Below are 25023 nucleotides of genomic sequence, written 5' to 3'. Positions count from 1 at the left end.
AATTTAGTCAACTGAAAACTAAGTGTCGATTCATCTAGTTTCCATTTAGTCATTAGAGAGAAACAGGTTTGAGGGGCTGATTACACCCAGCCACTTCACACTTCTTGGATGGGAAGCTGAGGTGTCTCCCTCTCTGCTGATTAGACAGAGAATCTATATAACCATCTTAGTTGAGATACTCAGAGCTTGCCCCTTGGAGCCCTCAATCAGGGTTACCAAATGAACATGGTGTTCCAACAGGTGCAGTCATGGGTCAAATAGAAAAGTACTTTCACAAAAGGATCTTTAAAATAAAAGTGGATCGGGAGGTTGAAAATTATAACTGTAATCAATTTCTCTCAAAAAGCATCTGAGAATTGCTGCTACAGGTCAAATGCTTTGCTGTCACAAGACACAAATCCTCAGTGGCCATGGACCTGTCTATTTCCACCTTCCAAAACCCCTCTCAGTAATCCCATCAAATCAATTGCAAGGAACAATTATTTACAACTCTGCAAGAGCAAGTAACTATATCTTCATGACTCCACGCTGAATAAGAATAGTAATACCTCCTTTCTGAGGTACATCTTTGTTCTCTAACATACTTGCTAACTTTTTTCAGAGGTGTTTTATCTCATGTTCTTTGTACATAGAGTGTAGTCTAGTGAGGGTCTGAGCGCAGACGAACTTTACAACAATGGCTCTAATATAGGTGATAATACTAATAATACCCATTTCTGTTGTGTATTGCCCTTGCACACTTCAAAAGCTGTCTATATCATTCAAATAAATCACTTTGTTTAATGAGATCCTACCTGGTGCAACATGAACAATCAGTGCTGTGTCGAGAGAGAGGAAGCTGCTGCAAACCCCTGGGCTATTGCAGCTATTGCTGCAGCTGAAATTTGGTCTGATTGCTTCACTTCAAAATCTTTGGCTGTTTTTTTACTATTAATCTTGGAAAGCCTCCAAAATAAACCTGATAAAATCCTGAACATCACAAAAGATACATTCTTCCCCATACTTGTAAATCATCTTTGGCACACTTCCCAATTTTAGTAATTATAGATTTCCCTCAAGCTCCCTGCACATTACCCATGGATATAAGGCTTTGTACGATCTGTCTTCTAATTCAGAAAACTACAGCAAGCTATTGCATGAACCCTACATTAGACAGTAGAGCAATTCAATACTAAAGCACTGTTTAAGTCTCTGTATGGTTTTCTTGATGAATGTTACACTGCTGATCTATTTTTTATGCATTATTTATACAGGGATAATACCTAGAGGCCCCAGTCAGGGGCAGGACCTCTTAGTGCTGCACATACTGTGAAGGAGGATACAAAAGGCTCTCTTCCTTGCAGCTTACAGTCTAAGTATACAACAAATGACATCAAATGTATAAAACAGTAAAAGGGAGCAAAAAGTGAGATTGGTGTTAATAACAGCAACAGGCAGAGCAAAACAGCTCATTAGCTATATATATGTGTGTAATGTGGTGTTCCTGACACTGTCATCTGCTTCCTCTGTATCTTCTGGATCGTGTTTTACAACCTGCTGTGACCTGTGGACAAGCACTCATACACAGAGTCGTCCTCTGTGTGTTTGAAGCACTGGGCACTTGGAAGCATCTTTCACTGCTCACATCAGGAATCTAGGTGAGATTCAGAGGCGATAAGCCAGAGGAAAGAGGTAGGTACTTACAGAGGATGATTCAGAGCCCCTGAATTAAAGCATAAAGCAGATTATGTGAATTCAGAGGTCTGGAGTCACTCATGGGAAGGATTAGGACTTTGGGGGGTCAAGGGAGCCCAGCAAGAAGCTGGTCTCAGTGCAAGTCACATAAATCTCCACCTTTATTCCCTTACACATTGACAATGTGAATATAAGCACCTCAGACATCTGTGTTTCAGCAGCAGGAACAGCCAAGAGTCCTTACAGTGTCCAGGAACATAGTGCCTAGTTCACGGCCAGGCTCTCTAAGGAACCAGTGACAGGTGCATCTCCCATCTAACTCGCTGGCTAAGTCTCGCTCAGGTTGAAGATGGGCTTTTAAGCTCATAGACTTGTGATCCAAATATACCTCTCCAATTATAGAGTTCTTATTTTATGTCCTGATCTGAGTCAAGGTTTCTCCACACCCAGGTAAGATCCCCACCATGTTTAGATCCCCTATGTGAACTCCAAATCCTCCTCTAAGTTCTTATGACAGTCCATCTCCGATTTCCCAAAGCAATAGATTCTGAGTCTGCAAGGTCAAGACAAAGAAATAAATGCAAACGCCTGAAAATACATTTTTGCTCTTCTGAACTCAGCATATTTTAAACATTCCCAAGCATAAGTCTAGTCCAATATTGTATGTAGCTACAGGCTCTCTGACACCAGGTCCCAGCCCCTGAAGTGATTGATTGCTTACTCATCTGCCTCTTCATCCACAGATGAGCCAGAAGAGGGGACTGAATAGTAAAGGCACTCTCCTTCCCTGCAGAGCCAGCAAAGCAGGCGAGTGACAAGCAGTTGTGAGGGAAATAAAGAGTCCAGCTGCATGAAGATGAGCTCTGAAGAGGATGGAGGTGGGAGCTATCAAAAGAAGGACAAAGCCTGAAAGCAGGCCTTTTCATTGAACAATTCAAACCAAAAAGAGTAAACTAGTCACAAAGCGACTTTGCTGTCCCGCAGGGTAACGAATGTAATAATACAAGGGAGGACTCTATCACTGAGTCATGCCTACAGCAGGATAAATTAGTTAAGCTCATCTTTCTTTGAAATGCAAACTTTTGCGATTGCTTGGGTTAGCAGGGGCCTCAGATAGGTCATCCTGGTCTTCCTCATGACTCTGTATCGCTCCACCTTTCCTCAGATGCCCAGCATCCTACAGCTGCTTTGCACATGGACCTCCAGCAGCTCTAACAGAAACTCACGGATTTTTTGCAGCTCTTCTCCAAATAATTTTCATTTTCCTGCATTTTTTTTTCTTTAAAGTCAAAGTGCCCATAATTGTATTTTCTCTGAGGATCAGTCATTTTCAAGGAGGTAGCTACCACCTAGAGGTGACACAGTATTTCCAACTGGCATGAGGATGCTGTATTAAAGCAAGTTAGGAGTAGATTTCCAAAAGAGCTCAGCTCTCATTTAGATATTAAGGCCTGGATTTTCAAATGTAATATTAGGTAACTTGGAACACACAGGCCTTGCTGGGTGCAATATTCACTGGCACTACGTGCACCATAGCACTTCTGGATGTTGCTGGTCTGTGCAAGGACTGCTTCACAGAAAGAGAAGTGGGAGCTCTGTCATGCAGTTACGTTTTAATAAAAGACTTCCTGAATGTTTTATGAGAAATAACAGAAGGAAAACAGAAGTACTTTGAGGTGGTTTCTGCAATTCTTTTAAAAGAGCATTTCAGCATATACACTCATTAAAAACATTTTTTCCCTTAAAATCAAGCTCACTTGATTTTATTTGATCCTTTTATTCTTAAGATAACATTAATCTTGTCTAATTTCAACCATCTAAAACTCCAGCATTGTCTTGGCTCCCTCCAGAGAGGGTGGAGACAGACACTGCTGGAGTGAATTCATCCCCTGACTCAGATACTGCCACCAAATAGGGCGCATTGCCCTTTGGAGCACCTCATCTCTGTACTGAAAACAGAGGAAGATTAAGTGACCACCTTACACTAAAGTCAAGTGAAATAAATCCCATCTTAATTAGTTTTTCTACCAGGTATACTTGCATGGTTCCCATTGCTACAATATCTTAACACTCAAAGTTTCCAAATCTATTATTCTCACACCCTTTCTATGAAAAAGGATAATTTTCACTCATTTACAGACACATTTAGTTGAGGCAGGTAGAGGCCAAGATCCAGATCTGCAAAGGTATTCACTAAGTTAATTGTCTAAATTAAGTGGGTTTCAGTCTCAGCTGACTAACACTCAATGATGTACACAAAGAAATGGCAGTTGGGTGCCTTTAGGAATTTGCTAGGATCTAAGCAGAAATGACTTGCCTAAGGACGTATGTCATGGAATTAACCCCAGGTCTCCTGAGCTGCTGTCGTAACCTTTGGAATGTCCTTAACATTAAGCAAATCCTCTGCTGTTTTTGGAATTAAACTTTTGAAGTATTTACAGTCATGTCGTCTTCTTTGTCAAACTCAAACAAGCTATGCACACTCAAATCCTTTAACTTTTCCTCATGAATCAATCCTGACTCAAAGCCTCCCTTCGCACTTTTATTGCTCTTCTCTAAGCTCTCCTTAGACGTAAACTTACTAGTAATAGCACAATGAGGCAAAAAATTCCAGGTTGGATTTTTAGGTGTTACTGTGATACAAGCAAACACATAAACACCACCATAAAGTTGGATCTTTCACTAAAATCACTGAAAGTACTATATTCACTTCAACGAGCACAGAGTCCTACTCTGGTATGTAGCACCTGAGCAATCTCTATCACAGTACAGCACATCAATATTGTCTGTTGCACTTACAGAAATAACTGACCAAGACATTAAATTTAAATACTTGGAGATCCTCAACATGAGAGTCCAGACAGAGTAAGATGTAAATTAGCAGCATACTGACTGCTCTGCAATCATATCACACAGAAGTGTCTATTAGAAGACTTTTAATTAGAAAGCAGCTTTCTTCACTTTGAAAGCGGACTTAGGACATATACCCTGCGACTGACCATTCAGAGAGTTGGTGTGAAGAAGACACCACGCTGTACCCTGTTATTCTAGTTTAACAGCACGCTGACTTCCACATGTAGACAAACCTTATCAGACCAGAGCAGACTTCGGTATTGGGTGATACGTGTTTCTTAGAATAATCTTAGGGAGAACTGCTGAATGCTAAGTGTGTCCTCAGACTTCCCTGGGACTTGCACCTGCATCACAATAAGGCTTGATTTATAAAATAGGCTCTACTCATTTCATCTGTGTTGACATTTTTTTTGAAATTACCTCAGTAGGGTGAAACAGAAAATCAAGTTACTGTAGGGAGGGAGAGAGGTGACAGTCTCACACTATTCAAAGAAATGGCAAGATAAAACTCTGTTTCTGGTACTACACAAGTGCAATTCTCCCCTTCTAGGACAGCAGCCTCAATCTCTAATCAAAAAAAAAATCCTATATCAACTTTGAATTATTATCAAAACCTATCCACGTTTTGTTTTTAGAAACTATGAGCACAGAGTATGGACAGTTTTTGGGAAACATACAGGTAAAGTATCATGCATCTTTAGGAAATATGTTTAAATAATTGTAAAAGGTTTTTCAGACTTCAGAGGGACATTTGATCAACTCCTGTGTTAAGTAGACTACAGGACCTTACATAGTTACACCTACATTGAATCCAATAACTTGTTTATAGACAAGTCTTTTTTGTCCAAATTCAATTTCTGGGGACATCAGGAAAAGGAGATTCTGCCACATCCTTTCTGTTGAATTGCCTTGCTCGTCTTCTGAAATTGAAAAAGATAAAATCCTACACCAAAATGAGAAAGTTTTGCCCTTTCACTCAGCTTCAGAACAAGGAAGCACATTTGTTCTGTGTCAGGGTTTCCAACCTATGTCTTGTGAACCACAAGAGGAACATGCTACTTTGAAGCTTTACACAAACCAGAGAATCCCACGCACCACCATATCTCTGTGGGGAATGAAGAGTAAGTACTGAGGCAGCAAACACTGCCAAAAACTCTAATGCCTATTTTGGTACTTTCTCTCAGCCTAACAGAAAAGCAGGAGGTAGAAATGACAGCTACAGAAGAAAAGACACCCATGGGACTGAGGTCACATCTTCAACTTGAGCATGTGCAAAAAGAAGAGCTCTGAGCAATTGTTGCTGCCTCCACACTGTCGCTGGGATTTGTTTCAGAGTGGTGGCACACACAGGCTCTCTGTAACACAGTGTATTTGTAGCTCAGATCAGATCCCATCTGTAGAATCTAATAAAACTAGTTGGAAAAAACCTACTGATCTTGTAGGGGAAAACACAGGAGACACTAAGTGAGGATGCTGGATCCTTCTGAACATGATGCCCACAGAGCACAGAGTCTTCATGGCTCTACAGAAAAACCTTTATTTACACAGGGTCAATCATTAATTTTGCCATTCTCCACTAGCACCTTTTCCACTTTTCTAACGGCTCATGCTCACACCTCTTCTCCCATGTGGCTGAAAGAAGAATGAAGAAAGATAGTACAATTTAAATAGGATCAAGCCTTCTAAGCATCCAAACACTGTTTTGCTGAGAAAAGAATGAAAACAAATAGACAGTAGGGATATTACAGCGCCTACTGCAAGGCCTTGTGAGATTCCTTCAGGGTCATCACAAAGGACCATGGTAATCTCTGCTGATGTTTGCACCAAAAATAATAATGCTACTTATATTCAAAGTGACTGTGTCCCAGTTATTCTGGCCTTACATACAATTTCACTTATAAAGGTGAGTGTAGCACTTTATAGACAAGATAAACGAACAGTTTATCTTGGAGGCATCAGATCCCACTTTCCATTGTGTCATGCGAATTCCTGGATGGAAAACAAAGCACAATGAATCCAAACACATTCCAAAACGCTCTTCTCACATCACTTTAGTGGCATTTACCTTGTTTGCAGGGAAAGGAAGGAAGGAAAGGACAGAAAGGATGGAAAGTACCTTTTTTTTTTTTTTTAAATATCATTCACTGGAGCAGATTTTATTATCCTTAAAACAGGGTGATAACCTAGGATAAAAATAGAAATACAGCCTGTCTTTATTAAGAAAATTGCTATCCATATTTCAGCACTGACCAGCCACAGAATAGCTATGCCTGTGGTATCAGAGGTATAAATGCTATCATAAACAAAGGTGGTTTTACCATTGTCATGAAAACTTGACACAAGACCTGAAATTTGTCTGAATTCTCTCCTTTGACAGCTTAACAGCCCACATGCAAGATTGCTACTGTGTAGGTTACCACTAGGGAGGGAAGTTTTTTCATCATGTCAGGACCAACCATTTCTGGGAATTGACAGGATACAGGATATCTGTGCCTGAAGTTTTTACAAAAGCACAAGGGAGAGTTAAACTGTAGGAACGAGATGAAATTTCAGAGGGGAGAAGAGTTTGGAGGCGGCAGCAGCTTGTCCTGTGCCTCAAAACCGCTTGGAGAACTGCTGCAACCAAGAGGTGAGGACAGGCAATTCCAGCTAGGACAGATCAAGCACTTGTGCCATAGGACACGCTGGCAGCCAGCAGGGATCCAGACCAATGGAAAAGCCAGGGATAAACCAAGCAGAATGGCACCTTGGGTGTTAAACAGATTGTGACAATATCATTCTGCTTTTTTTTCCTTTTTTTCTGCTTTGAAACCAGATGTTTAGGATTAAGAGAGACAAACTCTCTGCACTGTTTGCTGCACGTACCTCCTGCTTTTCTGTCAGGTTGTCAAAAGGCACAGAAATTGGCACGGAGCTTTCAGCAGTGTTTTGTGCCTAAGTATTTATTCTTCATCCTTACACACCAATGTACAACAGCAAAAAATTTGAGATAAAAACCCAACTCTTATATCACTGTAACAGTCAAAGCACAATAATTCATCACCAAGTACCCAGCATTTGATTTGAAGCACCATTAAGGAGATCAATGTCTGTGTTACGAGTTTCATAACGGTGCTCATGTTGCCATTTAGAAAAGTAATGAGCCATAGCAAAGTCACAGGAAGCGAAGGACACAGGAGCTTCAGGCTCATGAGCACAGCATAATAATTGATTTGTACTTAAAAGTATAAATCTCTTCAGAAAAAAAAAAACAACAAACAAAAAAACAACAAACAGACATGAATTTTCAGAGGGGTACCATAAGAATATCAGTCTACCATTTCCCTCCTCATATATATTTTATTTTGTGAGTTTAATCAGTTTTCAGCCTAAACAATCTATAATGATTTTATCTGAAGGTGGAAAATCTTCCCATGTGAAAACTCCCCTAATTTCACTGAGAGGTGTACGTGTTGTCTGTCTGTTATATCGAGAAAGATATTTCTTTGCCATAGATTCATTTTTTGCTTTTTTCTTTTTTCAAGCTAAAGCAGCTTTATGAGACAATATATGTCTGCTTTTTGTAGATGTCACTAGAGGACTATAACCACCAAGTCATAACTCCAGAAAAAAATCTGTACACTGCAAATGGTATTACCCAGGACACTCATCTTAAAAAGATAGACAGCATAGAGCAGCAGAAGTAAATGCACCTTCTCTTGTAGATAGAGGACCTAAAAGACCTTTAAGCCTGAACAATGTTAGTAACTCTCTTAGATGCATCAATTCTCTCACTTTTCCCTCCATTAGGTGGGACTGACATTCCAAAAATTACGTCCAGTCAGCTTTTCCTTAAAGCCTTTAAAACTTTGGGTTCAATTTACAAAATAATAAATTGAGTCTTAAAATAAACACTTTGTATTTCACCAGATCTGAGAAAACCTGAATTCAAACATAATATATGGTATAAGACATCAGATCAAGAGACCACAATGATTCAGGCAGCAGTTATGTAAAGCATCCTTGCCTATGAAAATTGTTTTAGCCAAAAGATTAGATTAATAATAGAGATTTATGATCTTAACTGCCTCTTCAGTCAGCCAGGTTTGGCATTAGAGATCAGTATAAAACCTGTCTTCTGCTGTTTCCAGGCTTTGCATGTAGCCAAACCTGCTTAACAACACATCCCCCATGGCACCTGGGCTATTGAATGCACATACAGCAAAGTTGTGATTATTCCAAGCTGTTGGGTGCCTGTGGTGTTCAAAACCAGGAATTCCTCCACCTGCTTTACTTGCAGAACCAAGGTGGGCTCCAAGCGTGCCCAAGCTCTCCCACAGACTGAAACCAGAAGGAAATCTACTTCTCCCAATATCCGTTATCCAGCAGCGCCAAGGTTAGTGCACTCCTTCAGGAGTGGGCAGAACTGGACTCCTAATGGCTATTTCAATAGTTTAGTTCAGTATCAAATACGAAACATCAACACTGATACCGAAACGTTAATTGGAGCAGGTCTAGTAAGGGAAATCTTATCCCTGAAAAATGATGCTCTGACCACGCCAAGCCACATCCCCTTTCTGTTGAGCCATTGATAACAGAGGGCTCACAGCAAAACGGAGCTGTGGTGGTTAAGAAAGCCGTTGTCCCGAGCATCAGCAGCCCCACCACTCAGACACACGCTTGAAAAACTGCACTTCCAGGTCACCTCAGGCAAGAGCAGGCACTTGAACTACTGAAATATATGCTAGAGATTTTTCTAAATTTATTTTAAGTTGTTTTTTTTTTTTTTTAATTTTGACACAAGGAAAAGACCAACCCTATGTAGATACCTACCTGCTGGGAGAGCACCTGGGTGATGATCCCAAATGAATTTAGGTGCTTAAACCTGCAGCTCAGGGCCTAAGCTGCAGAGTGCTCCTCCTAACTTTCTGCAAGCTGGCTTACACTGCCTTTCATCATGACTTGTGGCTTTTGGGGATCCCACCACACTCGCTGAGTGCACAAGAAGTGATTGCACCTGCTTAGTACTTCAGTCTCTAGCTTCTCTTTACAACTCTACTCCCCAAATGCTTTCAGTATATGCTACTAACTTGGATCTCTGCTTTCCTCTTTCAGCTTTCAGAGCTGCTCACTTCCTGTAAAGACATAGGACTGACTTTAGCTATTACAAATCACTCCACTAATTTCAGTTACGTGTCTCTAATTTACACCAGCTGAAGAAGAAACTTGTTACATCTTGATTTTTTGGGAACATAACAACTGTTATGTGCTACCATCATTCCCATGGACACTGCTCACTTCCTTGGTGCAGCATTTTTATCTACAAGCCATAGCAGAAGTTTGCCCCTGAGCTCAAGAGTACATCACATTAATGGGAAATGTACAGTGGCTGGCACTAAATTAAAACCCACCCATCTGTGCATGATTTTCCTGTCATTAAAATGATCATTATGAAACCCCTTACCTAGGACTACTTTTGCAGGATCCCATTCAGTAAGTACACTTTAACTTTTATACTATAATAAAGTACTTGATTAATTTAAAACTCTGAAATGAAGACATGAAGATTTAAAGATCTATTGACAAAAAACGCCTCACAAAAAAAAAAAAATGGTATTACATTTCAGCTTTAGGAAGGGGATATAAAGTCTCTTTATGCTTGGACTTCTGGTCCTTTAAATTGACCTGTTTCTACAAATTAATGACTTACAATATTTTGCTCTTGTATAACAAAACTGGCTGACACTTCACTATTCACCATCTTCACTATTAATGTGCTGAGATACATAAAGATAAGGTAAAAATTGCTATACCTGCTCCCTAGATGAAAAAAAAAAAATATGTTTTCTGCTTCTTGGTAAGTTTGTGTTTCTGCATAGTATTTCTAGCATAATTTTTTTCTTTCTTTTGAAGACAAGAGTTCTGCTCCAGTTTAAACACAAAGGCTTAGAGTCTCTGACTCAAAGTATTACATGGCTCACTAGATCCAAGAATTCCAGATTTGTTCATGTGGAGACTTTGTGCCTCTAGAAAATCCTCTAACTTCCTTATAACATACCTCTCCAGAATAAAGTGGATTCTTTGAAACTCCATTGTTCAGAAATTAATCTGCTAAACTAAGGAGGTCACAGGAGCCAAAAGTCAGTTTAATTCAGTGTAATTAATTTATTGAGGTATTAGGCCAAATTTGCTATTTATCTTTCACAATAGGGGATCTCATAATGCCACTACAAATTCAGCTTTGCCTTGGTGCTTATATCATTCAACAACGGAAAAACAGGCTGAGACCTCTGTTTATTCTAGAAAATAAAGTTGTTTTTATTACTTGTCTTCTTGAGGAACCCACTTCTCTTAGTCTTCTATACTTGCTGACTCTTGCCCTACACTAGAGTTGAAAGTGGGTTTTGTTTTTTTCTTTAATTGAATATGTCACTGGTGCTAAATATGAGAGGACCTTCGTTTCTGACTGGGACCTCCTAATGTTACTGCTATACAGCTAATAAATTAATAAGAACTTGTCTGAATGGGAAAAGGTCCAACACTTGCAACTAATGACTGTATAAATAGAGGTGATAAATCATGACTATCCACGTTGGATGAGGCTTTGAGCAACATCCCCTAGTGGAAGGTGCCCCTGCCCAGGGCAAGGAGGTTGGAACCAGATGATCTTTAAGGTCCCTTCCAACCCAAATCATTCTATGATTCTATATCTTATGCATGCTTCCTATTAAAAACAAGATTTTAAGAAATATGGAAGACAGATACAAACAAATTTCTTCCTCTGTCTCCTCCGATTTCTACTAAACAACAGGTCTTCAGAGATGTAACATGCGACAACACTGTTAGCAGGACATACTGTAGTAGCTTTGAAATTTATTTATATCCTTAATAAAGGTTTTCAGGCACCTGCTTAAAAAAGAAATTAAGTAAATGACTGGTATTTTATATGGAGGTGGAACACGTCTTTCAGAAGTCAGAGAACAGATATAGCAGTTACATCTTGCAAAAGCACAGATTATGAAAAACATCAGAAAAATAGTGCAGAAAACCTGACAGTCAAGGCTGAATCTTTCTGTAAATCTTGGAGAAAAGGAAAGGCATTTGCAGCAGTCTAGCACTATTTGTCATTGCCCTTCATTTTACTTCCCTCTCTCAAAGTGTAGCTGTTTAGCTCTTTCGATACCAAAGGATGTTATGAACAGTTTTCCTTTATTACAATGTTCTAAAGCCTTTTAGTATAAGTCTCCATAAAACCTCACATATGTGCATTATAAAATTACAGGGAATAAGTTCCATATGAAAAATTCATCATATTTCTTCTATTTTTTAGCAGAGATTCTGACATTAAGCATGAGAGCAACAGACATTGTTTTAATTCTTCATTGCAGAAGGAAACAAAAAACCAACTTTTTCCCTTTGGTTGAGAAGGAATTTTTTACATACTCCCTTTTTGCAATCTTTCCCTTGCAAAACCAAAAAAGGATTTTAGACGGACAAAAAGTAACCACAATTATATGGAGTGTGTCATTGATAAATTCCAGGGGAATATAACAAGCTAGGTAGGCACATACCATTAGATCTAGCTGTTCAAAATGCTAAAATTCTAGCCAAGATTAAGATGGAATATTTGGCCACATCAGCCCTCAGGACTGCACTTAACTTTTAAAAGACTTGATCTCCCTCTAGATTTGGACTTTAGGAAAGTAACTCTTTCAAGAGAGCATTTTACACAGCAGTCTATCTTTAAACATGTGCTTAAGTCCCTTGAAGTCAGTAAGTACAGATAGACGGAGAACAGGCGCAAGTCTTTCATTTCATGACAGCCTTAGTTTTGTATAATTTTCAGTTAATCCTAGGCTTTCTGTTTCCAGTGCATTCAGTCCTGAGTTATGCTGATGCAAGATGAGATCAGACTCAAGGCTGCAGTGACTTCAGGATTTTTGGAAGGGGACATTCCAGGAAAATTGGTAACTCCTCTCCTCCCCATCCCCTTGGAAAAAAATAAATAAGAAAACAACAACTCAGCATGTCATTAGAATATGCTCAGATGTTACAGAAATTTTTAGCTTCTCTTCTTCTGCATGACATCTGCTTCCTGCTAGTCTCCTGATTCACTGACCAACTAGATTGGAAACAGTTTAATTATGGATATTTATTTTGCTTTTAAACTGACCACATTAAAAGAAAAAACTCTTCTTTCTGTTTATAATAACATGGGAAGAAAAATACACAAAGATGTACAAAAAAGATCTGTGTTACTGAAAGCTGAGTAACAGAGTGTGAAATTCACACAGTGCAGAAGATCCTCAGGAGTTACAGGTCTCCATGTATTTGTCCTCAGCCAGATATATCCTGAACCCTTTAGGATTCATCCTGAAAATTAAGGTTGCAAATAAACACTTCAAATGTACTGTGCTTAGTCTGACCAGTGAGGCTGACTATTAGGAAAACCATTAGGTACTAGCAGAGCTCTGAACCTCAATAATATTTTCCAGTTATGTTGCAGGGAAGTGCAATGGCTTAGTTAAAGTCAGTATAATGTTCTAAGCTTAAATACCGCACCCATCACTCTGATAGTCAAATTGAGTCAGTGATTCAACCCAGATGGGAATCCAGGTTCTTCTTGGCTTACTGTTATCTGTTCTACCCATTAGGTTATATGACTTCCATAAATTATTTTGGAGTTCCCGTTAAAAGAAAATAAATCCACATGATGCTAAATGCTGCCTCCCAGCTGTAATGCAAACTGGAATTTTGGACCACAGCACTGCTCCTGACTCATCCTGGATCCCCTCCATGTGACGTTGGATCCATCTAAGCTGGGGAGAGTAGAATAGAAGGGCTGGGCTTTTTCTGGGTTTTTTTTTTTCTTCTTTTAATCACTCACTGGCAGATGACACGTGGATGTTCACAAAGCATGTCTCTAGGATGTGAAAAATAACAATACCAGAAAGGGGCCTTTCTGAATACACAGGGATAGAAAGGAGAAGATAAAAGGACTAAAGATTTATACAGGGATAATTTAAGCACTGACTCATTGCCATTTCTAAGTTTATAAAACACATGAAACCCAGACAGAAATGTTGGGGAGGAGGGGGGATTGCGTTAAGAAGCATGACAGAGGTGCAGATCTATAAAAAATGATAAAAATAGCACACCCATGGAGCAACAATTTGCTTCACAAACGGTTTAAACGCAGCCACCACACTTCACATCTCATGAGCACAGCTTTACTATGAGCTTCTCTGTTGCTTGTTTGTAGTTGGAGAAAATCCAGAAAGCAAGGAAAACAAACACATCGCACGTTCACTGCGTCGATTTGATTTAACGGCGCTCAGCATGCACCTTAAGCATCTGCCATGGGTTAAAAAGACAATGGGCCAAATATAGCTCTGGCTATCCCACAGGCTGCTGTGCCAGGAGAGCGCGGTGGGAAAGCCTACTTAACCAGCACCGAAGGATTCCCTCCTGCAGGAAACCTCAAAGACTATAGAGGTGGCTCAGTGGCCAATTCCAGCACCGGGGGTTTTAGCTGAAGAAATGCTGGCATGTGCTGGGAATTCAGCTGATTCCCAGCTGATGAATCAGCCTCTCCGGAGCCACAGGTAACCGGTATGTCTACATTGCAGTGGTCCATGGTGAAGAGACACCTGAGATTAGAACTTCTGTATTTTTAACAGCAAAAAGGAGGAGAGAAAAAGCAAAAGAGGGATTCAACAAGAATCCAGAAACACATCATTATTTTGATCACCCGAAGCTGACAGCATGCTCACAGAGTGACTCTGAATGATTATGACCTTCTGCAAATTAAAGATCCTGCCTGCGTGGGACATTTACACCTCCACTTGTTCTGTGATGGAACATGGAAAGAGATGATGAATATATCACTTCTGCTAGGACCAAAATAGGGACAGGTTGTGGTGGGAGCGTTTCATTCTTTGGCTTCACTTTTTAATACCTCAATGTTTACAGCTGATTTGCTTTATTATCATTATCTAATTTCTGAGTAATACTGATGCAGTGTCCTTAAACACTTTAAAGGGCTCGTTCCCAATGAACAACATCTATTTCCATTTGATGTTCTAGTTTAATTAAAATTTTTTTTCCCCCAAGTGCCTTGTTTCATTTAATTCCATTGAAAAATCCCAACAAATTTCAAGGGTGCAGAGTAATTTGCATAATGAACCCAGTGGTATCTACAGTGAAAACATCACATCTCAAAAAAACCCAAAACCACAAAAAAACAAACCATTGAGAAGTAGCATGAGACAGGGCTAGTACAGTATTTTGGAAGGTTGGCTGATGGCACAACCTGCAGCTGGAGAGAAGCAGGTGGAGACTGGTACTTGGGAATGAGGTCCGAAAGAGGTATCACTCTTCAAGGGAATCTGCCAGCAGCTACCCACAAAACCAAAGCTGAGGACTGGAATATAACTCAAAATCCTATCTTTCTGAGATTTAGCCACCTTACTCAGCACTATCGGAAGGCAATTCTCTCTTCCTGGGATTATTGTCCTGAAAGCATCTTACACCAGCTCTTTTAACTGCTGTCATTCATATATTTTGGGAGCCGGCAGAGGATACTGGTGAAGCTGTTATTTCCATTTCTGGTTAAAGCACTCCATGGGCAGAGCCCACATACCGGCTGTGGGAGACTTTGGCTGAAATGCTTCTGCCTGGTTTGGAGCACATCTCTCTGTGCTTCAGCGCTGCACCTAACGGGCAGTCTGCACTGTTCTCTGTACCCTCAGAATCCCTGTTGGATTGATCCAGTGGTAAGAAGAAGGAAAGTAAATTTAGTTCCTGGATCCCAGGCTAGTCTGGATGTCCAAGCCAAAATAAAGTTCAAATAAAAGTGAAGCCAAGCTGCTCAGCCTGATCAAGGCTAAAATGCCTCAATTTATGAAGCAACTCAGAGCAGGACTTGATTTGGAAGCTTTAAGAAAAAGAGGTGTGACACCTGCTGAATTGGGGTACCTCTGTTTGACAACAGGATTACAATTATGGGTTAAAATACCCAAATTCCTCTTTAGAAAGATATTTAGACATCCAGCTTTCACAGATTTAGGAAAGACCTTGACTCTTACAGACCTTGCAGATGATGATGAGTAGTGCTTTTATGGATCAGGCCCATAATAAACTAAATAAACTAACTGAAATGCAAAGATGAAAATCGCATCAACTATACTAACAAGAGTTTGGAAAACAGTATTAAAATGTTATGCCGTATAGTACTAATCACCTCCTAATGATAAAAAGTGAAATCAAGTCTCTTTACCTGTTCCCTAGATCTGCAAGTAAGCAGTAAAAAAGTGACATGCTAAAATTCTTGTAAAAGTTCTTCCCTGCATCTTCACGGCCTCTGCCAGAGCCAGCGATTTAGCTGCTGCATTCTCAGTAAAGTGCTCTCTGCTTATGGTCGGGCTGCCCCATTAATCTCTATTGTTCTTGGACAAGTTTTTCCATTTCAAATCAAAGCTAAGCTTTTTTAAAGAAACATAGGTGGTTAGTTCTTGCTTCTTCAGTACACAGTCACCAATTACCTAACGCACTCAGGAATGTTTCTTTTCTAGAAGCAACAACTTTCATTCTGTAACATTCACTGCCAAACAAGGAGCTTTACCACCCTCTGTGTCATTGCACAAAGCAAAGTAGAGGTTGTCAGTGAGAGAAGACGAATAATCTCATTTCAGTGAGCACCCCAGGCCAACCAGGTGCTCTGCAGCTCCTAGTGATGGACACGTTCAGCTCATGGCGATGCTGGAGAACTCTATGGAAAGGAAGGACTTTTGCCACTGCTCCAGCACGCAACAGTTTTGCTGATGAACATGGGCTGATTATGCCCACGCTGCCCTTCCCATCGCCCTGAGACACCTATGTGAAGCAAAAGCAAGCGCAGAGGTGCCGGCACGGAGAGAACGACACTTCTCCCTCTGCCCGTACCGCTTCCCCCTCCTCAGTCGCTCCCCAGAACTGTCGTCCCCTCGCCCCTGACTCCCCAAACCCACCTCTGCTGCGCTCCCAGGGCAGAGCCGAGGGCTTTTCCCAAGGCAGCTCAGCGCACCTCACCGCGGCTTCCCACCTCCGCGGTGACAGCCCCGCAGGTGGCCCGGGGACCGCCGCCAGGTGCCGGCCGGCTGCCGGCACCCGCTCCGCGGCAGTCCCGGCGGCTGCCGGGGCAGAGGCGAGCGGAGGGTCCGGGACAAGCAGGGGGGACCCCACGCACTTTTCCACACCCCACACCCCTCCTTCCACCCCTTCTCCGCGGCGCCGGAAAAGTGCTCCAGCACCCAGCGGAGCGGCGCAAAGTCGCTGGTTGGTACCTGCCGGGGAGCCGGAGCGGCGGCGAGGTGCGGGGCCAGGCGGGTGCGGGGCCGGGGCCGGTGGCCGCGTTTTTGGAGGCGTTGCGAGCGAGGCGGGCTCCTCCCCGGCGGCGGCGGCGGCGGCGGCAGCGGAGGGTCTCCCTCCTTCTGCGCGGAGTGTCAGACTTTCCCCTGGCTTCCCTTCCTCCATCCCCGCCACCCCTTTCCACTCCCTCGCACGCACATGCACACCCCCTCCAGCAAATGGGCTGCTTCGTGTGTGTGTGTGTGTGTGTGTGTGTGTGTGTGTGTGTGTCAGGCACACACCCACTGCTGCTGCTCCCAGCGTAGGTCACAGTCCCGGCCAGCACCGAGCATTAGCTCGGCGAAGGGTAGCAGAGAGCACACGCAGACACACAAGCACACACACATAGCCCGTAGCACCAATATGCCCACCCTGCTGAAACCGGGCAGAGAGGGACCCTGTGCTCAGGTAGTTTCCGCTGGACCACAGACCTCTCCTGCGCTGCCGGACCATGCACCTGTGAGTTTGCACGGGGGCATCCCAACCCAGTATTGGGATCGTCCCGCACTGGTGCTGGTGCAGATTGTCATATCTAAAGCGGCCTCAAGTCCACTCACGTTGTTTCTGTGACACTTTCCCACTGGGGCTGAACTGCAGGTCACTGGCTGGTAGACTGGGAGTTTAAAAAAAAAAAAAAAAAAAAAAAAAAATGCTCACCACACGTACTGATAAGGAGAAAGCAGCTGGGCAGTGGCCCAGCGTTAGGGGTAGGTGCATGCTCAAGAGTAGCCCACGTGCAAAACTGTAGCTGCCAGGGCTACAGTTCCTTTCCATGTATTCGTTTTGCCCATGGAATGTGCTACATCGGTGCTTCTCCAGCTTTCGCATGCTGCAGACCACTTCCTAAGAGAGAATTTCTCTCCTGGACCAACCCACTCCCACACCAAACCCTTCTCTCCAACATATTTCCTTCTGTGGCTGCCCGAGGAAGAGCCTTTCTGCCCGCAGGCTGAGAGCCATTCAACACATGGCACAGATAATATCAGACACTTCCAGACAAGACACACTGGGGCTCTTTCAAAAACTGTTTCCCTTAGTGAGGAGCTCAGATTGAAAGTCTTCAGCTGGCCACTCTGTTGCAGAACAGACCCCGACTGTTGCTCCCATGAAATAACAGCAGAACCAAAGAAGTCCAGAGGAACATACTGGAGTTTCCACCATACTACCCACCTCAGCAGAACTTCATCCTCACCTATCATTCACACAGAAGTCAGATGGGTGGTTGAGGTATCCAGGACAGGATCTAAATATGGAGATTTTTCTAAGTTCACCAGAAGCCAGCTTTACACCTTTTTGTCTAGGTTTTTAAAGTTTGTTACTACAGTACCATGCTGATGGGGTTTATTTATAAACTTTGCACACACAGATACACAGACTCTACCTGTCTACATGTGTCTTACATTCTCATAAAATAAACGCAGAAATTTGAAGACAGATTGCTTCATAGTAGCCATTGACTTCTGCTGTTTTAAGGCCTTCAAAAGGGGATTGTATAACTGATTTTCCACATTCATTGCATTATCATCAATAAAACTTCCCGTTGCTTTAATCTCTGGATGGCACTGTTTAATAAAAATATCAATGTGATCAATATTATGCAGATTAGAGGCCAGTTTATGTTTAAATTCCTGTGGAATGATTTTTGCACTTGTTTTCAGGTACTCACTGAACATCACAGGCACTCTGCTGAACTTTCTGTGCCAGATAGAGCTCAAGAAAGAGAAAATAAGGAGCAGGTAGATGAAAGGAAATTCCCTGATGGTTTCTGAAGCATTCATTAGAACTACAGAATGGGGCTTTGATGTATTCTGAAAACATAAATCCTGGTAAAAAGAAAACATACTGAAAAGTGCTTCTTGCTTCATGTGCTTGAGAAGTTTCAGAATTCTGTGAAAAATAAATCATTATGAATATTCCCTTTTCTCACTTGTGGAACCAGTCTGCAGTCTCTACGAAATGTAGGGGAGGGGGGGGGAAAAAAGGTTTTGGAAATGGTTTTATTTTAGCAGCTATTTTTCTTCTTGCAAATCATGAGAACACATATCTTTGGTGGAATAAATAGCAGAAGATTCATCTTTCAAGAATTATACAAACGAATTTTAGAAATAATTAAGCTCTTCATTTACTGAAGTGGAAGAAACCAAGAAAAAAGATGCCCTCTTGTGGCTGTTCGCTGAATGAAAACTGGGAAAGTTCATAATATTTCTGTGCAGAGAGTGCAGAAGGAACATGCCTTTTTGTTCCTTGTTACTAAGGCTGTAGAACAAGGTTACACGAGGTCATACCATGGACACAGGCTGAGGAGACATTCACCATCTGCATAGCATCATTTTAAATGATCAGTTGATGCATTCCTTGGCATTGCATTTTAAACCACTGTTACGAAAATCCCAGAGTAGTTAAGTACAGATTCACTGGGAGACATTAGAAGGAATTTTACCTTTCTCGGTGTCTGCACTAATGCTACCTCTTTGAACGACTTTTTTGGTCAGAACTGCATTTGTCTTTTACAGTGTCTGAAATGCCCCAAGAGTTACAGGAATTTCTGCCAAATTTACAGAAATTGTCTAAAGTTTTAATAGAAAGAGAAGTGTTCCTTTCAACATTTTGAAGATATGATGATTATAACAACGATAATGATGATGGCATTAGTTTTTCCTGCAGAAAGGACATTGACTATTGGGTGGAAGAAGTATTCAGCAGGTTTTTACAAATATGAATTTGAAAGTGTTTTTTTCTCACTTTTTGTTATTTATAGCTAATTTGAGGTTCCTGTAAGACCAAATTTCACACACAGTGCCCTGAGCAACTGTTCAAATTTCCTGTAAGGCTGAGTGGCTCATTAAAGAGCAGAAGGTGAACATCAGATATCTGCGTTTCTCTTTTCTCATCAAACAATAACACAAGCATGAATCAAATGACCAAGTAGATCTTTAGCAAATAATTAAAATTAGGAAGAGAGATAAGCTGAGTTTGTTATTTTCTATTCCCTTGCATTTATGCTTGATCATACGTCTGAACACTGTCCAGATACTGTAATGCCAAACTGGCATATTTCAGAGAAAACTATTTTCATCTGAGATAAACTGCCAAAGCAGATAGACGGTCTCGTAGTAAAGGCTGCAGGAGAAACATGAGACGGCAGCGTGCTGCTACACTATAGGCATTTATCTTTATGCTAAGCACTATTATTCCCGCTGTAAGTAGTGACAGAAATGCCTGCAGCACTGCACAATTGGACTGTTTTCAAAACATAAGGCTAAATTGTGCCTGGTGAGTCTCTTCCAATTGTGCCTGGTGAGTCTCTTCCAATTCAACAACTGTGAATTTGATGTCTTCAAGGTCCTTTATGAGAAGATCCTGTAACTCACGTCCAGCTCTGAAAATTTCGTAAGGAACCTCCCACTCTCTAGTGACAAGACCAAGAAATTGGGTTTTGACTTGCAAACCTGGATGGCTTGAAGTCTGGCAGTGCTTGCTCCCAGATACCCATCCCCTTTGCTCCCAGCAGCAGACATGAAAGTGTCAAACATGGAGCAGCTGCTGTACATGGCATCTTAAATAAGGCCACTGAAACTCGGAACTGATTTACTTTCATCTGTTGGATTGTGAACTGGAAGAGTGAAGGAGCTGCTGCATGTGCAGTTCAACTCCTCATGCACATGTGGAGAAGCCTTTGGAAGGATGCTGGGGAAGCAGTCAGCTGGGGACAGAAACCACCTCATCCGGTCAACCTTGAGTTCTTATATTTGTGACTCAGCCACCAAATGTGCCTCTTTGGGGAGGACTGGGTCACTAAGCTCCTGTAGTTACTGTGTAAGCATATTGGAAGGCGGGGTCCCACACTTGCAATCCAGTCAAATTCAAACTCCCGTACTGTCCAAGAATCTGGATCAATGTTCTCTGAAGACAGCATGTGCATCTCCACTGACAATAACAAGACCTGCACTGATTGATGGGGGACTATATAGAGGAGAAAATTATATATGTATGTCACAGAGTTACTGAAGTCAGGTGTTTTAGAGAGGATGAGTAAGAAACAGAACAGTATTAGTAAAATGTTCAGTTGCCACCTTGCAGCTCATCAGGAGGTAAAGGCTCTTCTGCTCTTTTTCTGCAACTCAATTTTTTGTCTTGTCTGAAGAGGAATAGCCAGAGTTTGCCCATTGCCCTGTGCTCATTCAGCTAGGCTGACTTTGGGAGTCTCCAGAGCAAGACAAGGGACTCTGCTCATTTCCTCTCCTACCAATTTGGGAAGAGGAGGATGTATTTCACTCTAGTGATGGTAACCATAGTGCAGCACCTGCACAGTAGCACATAATGATTTCATGTCTTCACCCACCCCAACAAGCCTTAAAGCCACAGTCAGTATCTGCTCCTTTCTTTTCTTTATAATGTAGCTTGGACAGAGACTTGCTATTGCAGTTGTAATCTGGTTTATTCATAACAGTATTTCTTCTTAAAAAGTTGTTTTATTTTGTTTTTCCTTTAGGATAAACATATGCAGGTCATCTCAGAGAACCAGGCATTTATATTGCATACTTATTCCCGCAGCACACCGTGCTTGAGGAATGTAAAGTTCAAAACACTGACTGAGCCTGCAAACCTTTATTGATAAGGGTTTCTGTAAACCCTTTAATTTAATTTTTTTGCTGACCATCCCAAGTTCTACCTAATCTAAAGTGGTGAGAACAAGAAGCAGGCAAAGCAGAGAGAGGAGGTCAAGGCTCCTTCAGTCTGCCAGTTTGTGAAGAATCATAGAATCATAGAACGGTTACGGTTGGAAGGGACCTCAAAGATCATCTAGCTCCAACCCCCCTGCAATGGGCAGGGAAACCCTCCACTACACCAGGTTGCTCAAAGCCTCATCTAACCTCGCCTTGAACACTTCCACGGATAGGGCATCTACAACTTCTCTGGGCAACTTGTTCCTGGGCCTAACCACCCTCAGAGTGAAAAATTTCTTCCTTAGATCTAATCAAAATCTGCCCTCTTTCAGTTTAAATCCATTGCCCCTTGTCCTATCACTACATGCCCTTGCAAAAAGTCCCTTTTCAGCTTTCCTGTAGGTCCCCTTTAGGTACTGGAAGGCTGCAATAAGATCACCCCGGAGCCTTCTCTTCTCCAGGCTGAACAGCCCCAACTGTCTCAGCCTGTCTTCATAGCAGAGGTGTTCCAGCCCTCGAATCATCTTCGTGGCCCTCCTCTGGACTCGTTCCAGTAGCTCCATGTCTTTCTTGTGCTGGAGACTCCAGAGCTGAACGCAGTATTCCAAGTGGGGTCTCACGAGAGCAGAGCAGAGGGGCAGAATCACCTCCCTCGACCTGCTGGCCACGCTTCTTTTGATGCAGCCCAGGATACGGTTGGCTTTCTGGGCTGCCAGTGCACATTACCGGCTCATGTTGAGCTTCTCATCCACCAGCACTCCCAAGTCCTTTTCCTCGGGGCTGCTCTCAATCCATTCTCCGCCCAGCCTGTACTTGTGCTTGGGATTGCCCTGACCCACGTGCAGGACCTTGCACTTGGCCTTGTTGAACTTCATGAGGTTCTCACAGGCCCACCTCTCCAGCCTGTCAAGATGCCTCTGGACGGCATCCCTTCCCTCCAGCGTGTCCACAACACCACACAGCTTGGTGTCATCTGCAAATTTGCTGAGGGTGCACTCAATCCCACTGTCCATGTCTCCAACAAAGATGTTAAATAGCACTGGTCCCAGTACTGACCCCTGAGGAACACCACTCGTCACTGGCCTCCACGTGGACATTGAACCGTTGACCACAACTCTTTGAGTGTGACCATCCAGCCAATTCCTTATCCACCAAGTGGTCCATCCGTCAAATCCACGTCTTTCCAGTTTAGAGACAAGGATGTCGTGTGGGACAGTGTCAAATGCTTTGGATAAGTCCAGGTAGACAATGTCAGTTGCTCTTCCCCTATCCATCAATGCTGTGAGCTCATCATAGAAGGCCACCAAATTAGTCAGGCAGGATTTGCCCTTCATGAAGCCATGTTGGCTGTCACCAATCATGTCTGGGTTTGAAAAGACAGGGGTCTGCTAAGGAAGGCAGGAGCCTCCCGTGAAATGGAAAATCTAAACCCCCTCCCTCTGAATTACTAGAATTTTGAAATTAAGGGGCTCTCAGGCAAAGATATGGGAGTAGGAACAACAGTCCTTTACTAGGAAAATTAAAGAGAAGGGGAAAAAAAATGCAATAGTGCACAAAAACAAAAACAAAAACAAAAACAAAAAAACCCAAAAAACCAAACACAACAACAAACCACTGCCAGAGTCAGAATACGACCCGACACCCTGCTGGTCAGGGCGCTGGCAGCAGCCCGATCCCATGGTGGCTGCCGCCCTCCTGGAACGGCAGAGGCGGCTCCGCTGAGGCCGCGATCCCGCCGAAGGGCGCGGGCCCCTCCGCAGGGCCGGCGGTGCTGCGGGCGGGCTCGGCCTTCCCCCGGGAACCCGGCGGGGAAGGAAAAGCTGCGGCTCTGCAGTGCCAGTGCCGCCGGCCCAGCCCCCCGGCCCCCGAGGCAGGCACACTGCGGGCCGCGGCGGCCGCTCCGCTCTAACCAGCCACCCGGCAGCGAGCGGCGCCCGCCCGCCCCGGTGACCGCCCGAGCCCGACCGCCCGCCGCCGCCGCGAGGCGCCGCCTCCGCTCCCGGCTGGAGCATCTCCCGTGGGGCCGGTGTTGTTCCGGGAGTCTGGCGGTGGGTCCTTGATCGCCCATCAAACAGAGATGGCTCCTGGAGGAGTCACGCGGCAAGGCGTTGATGGGCCCATTAACAGAAGATAGTCTGGAAGGAGGAGGCGAGGGAAACATTGCCCGACCTGGTCTCAACAGCTCATGAAGATGGTGATAGAATACATACTTTGGGGCACATCTTACATTGTAACCTAGGACAAAACACCTCCTTATTTTCCATGTACCTTAGCATAGTCGCCAGGAGGATCTGCTCCATGACCTTGCCGGGCACAGAGGTGAGACTGACTGGCCTGTAGTTCCCTGGGTCTTCTTTTTTCCCCTTTTTAAAGATGAGGGCTATGTTTCCCCTTTTCCAGTCAGTGGGAACTTCACCAGACTTCCACGACTTCTGAAATATGATGGATAGCAGCTTAGCAACTTCATCCGCCAGTTCCCTCAGGACCCACGGATGCACCTCATCAGGTCCCATAGACCTGAAGAAGCTCAGTATGCAGTGTAGTGCTAGATTAACGGTTGGACTTGATGATCTTAAAAGTCTTTTTCAAGTTAAACGAGTCTATGATTCTATTAAAAGAACCCTCATTAAAAAACATGAATGCTATTACATGAAACGATTCCATGTATTTTTTTATCTCGGAACACAGGATATCTAGTTCTGTTTATACTTAGCATGAACAAATCTTTGTGAATGCCTGAAAGTCACTTTTTTCTAGCAAAAAGTATGTATTTGTGGTTAACAGAAGACAAACATCCAAGCAATAGTTCTATAGATAGAAATGTTCTTTCTGGCTCTAAAAGATAGTTTTGTCCAAAACACACCCTTTTTTTTATATATATATTTTTGTTTCCTAGTCTATTTAGGGCAAATCTTAACTCTAGGTGATCACTTTGCAAGCAAAATAGTGTTAAATGAAACCACATGACTTAATGATTTACAGCATACATTACGTGGGCTCATGTTCACTGTCCTCAATAAATAGCTATTTCGATTGTAGTAAAAGATTGTCTCCCTTAAACTGTAAATTTGTTGTAGCTTCATCAGTAAGAACAGGTTATTGTTAGTAGCTTAAGATAACATAGTACTGGCCAAGTGAGTACAAAATTAATCCGGAAGATGGGAGTTATCAGCACTGTCAGAAGGTTGAAAACAGTAATTTGGTATAGTATGTTTGTTTACGTGCTTCATCTGTTCTGTGTTAGTATTCTGTTTAAATCCTTCAATGAAATATCTGTGCAAGAGATTTGAAGGAAATGGACTCTTAACTTGAAGGCCATCCCATCATTTCTAATGTAGATAGTCATACATTCATGGAAGTTGTGGATTTTGGGAGCTCTGGAGGGAAGCTTCAAAAGTTTAACTCTGTGTTTCTCTGTACAAGAAACCTAGCCTAGACAAAAGAGGTTAGAGAGGCATCTAAA

General features: G+C 42.6%; 1 protein-coding gene across 1 annotated transcript in view; it reads right to left on the bottom strand.

Moving 5' to 3' along the window:
- The window catches only part of SEMA3D (semaphorin 3D), a 143592-nt gene extending 126719 nt beyond the window's left edge, over positions 1-16873 (bottom strand). The window contains exon 1 of the mRNA XM_086609975.1: positions 16830-16873. The gene's annotated coding sequence lies outside the window, so the exon portion shown is untranslated. The remainder of the gene's footprint in view (positions 1-16829) is intronic.
- Between the last annotated feature and the right edge of the window lie 8150 nt (positions 16874-25023).

This window comes from Tauraco erythrolophus, chromosome 4 (genome assembly GCF_009769465.1).
Source record: "Tauraco erythrolophus isolate bTauEry1 chromosome 4, bTauEry1.pri, whole genome shotgun sequence".
NCBI classification, from domain to species: Eukaryota; Metazoa; Chordata; class Aves; order Musophagiformes; family Musophagidae; genus Tauraco; species Tauraco erythrolophus.
The sequence above is the reverse complement of the archived record's forward strand: the minus strand, read 5'-3'. Positions and strand labels throughout refer to the sequence as shown.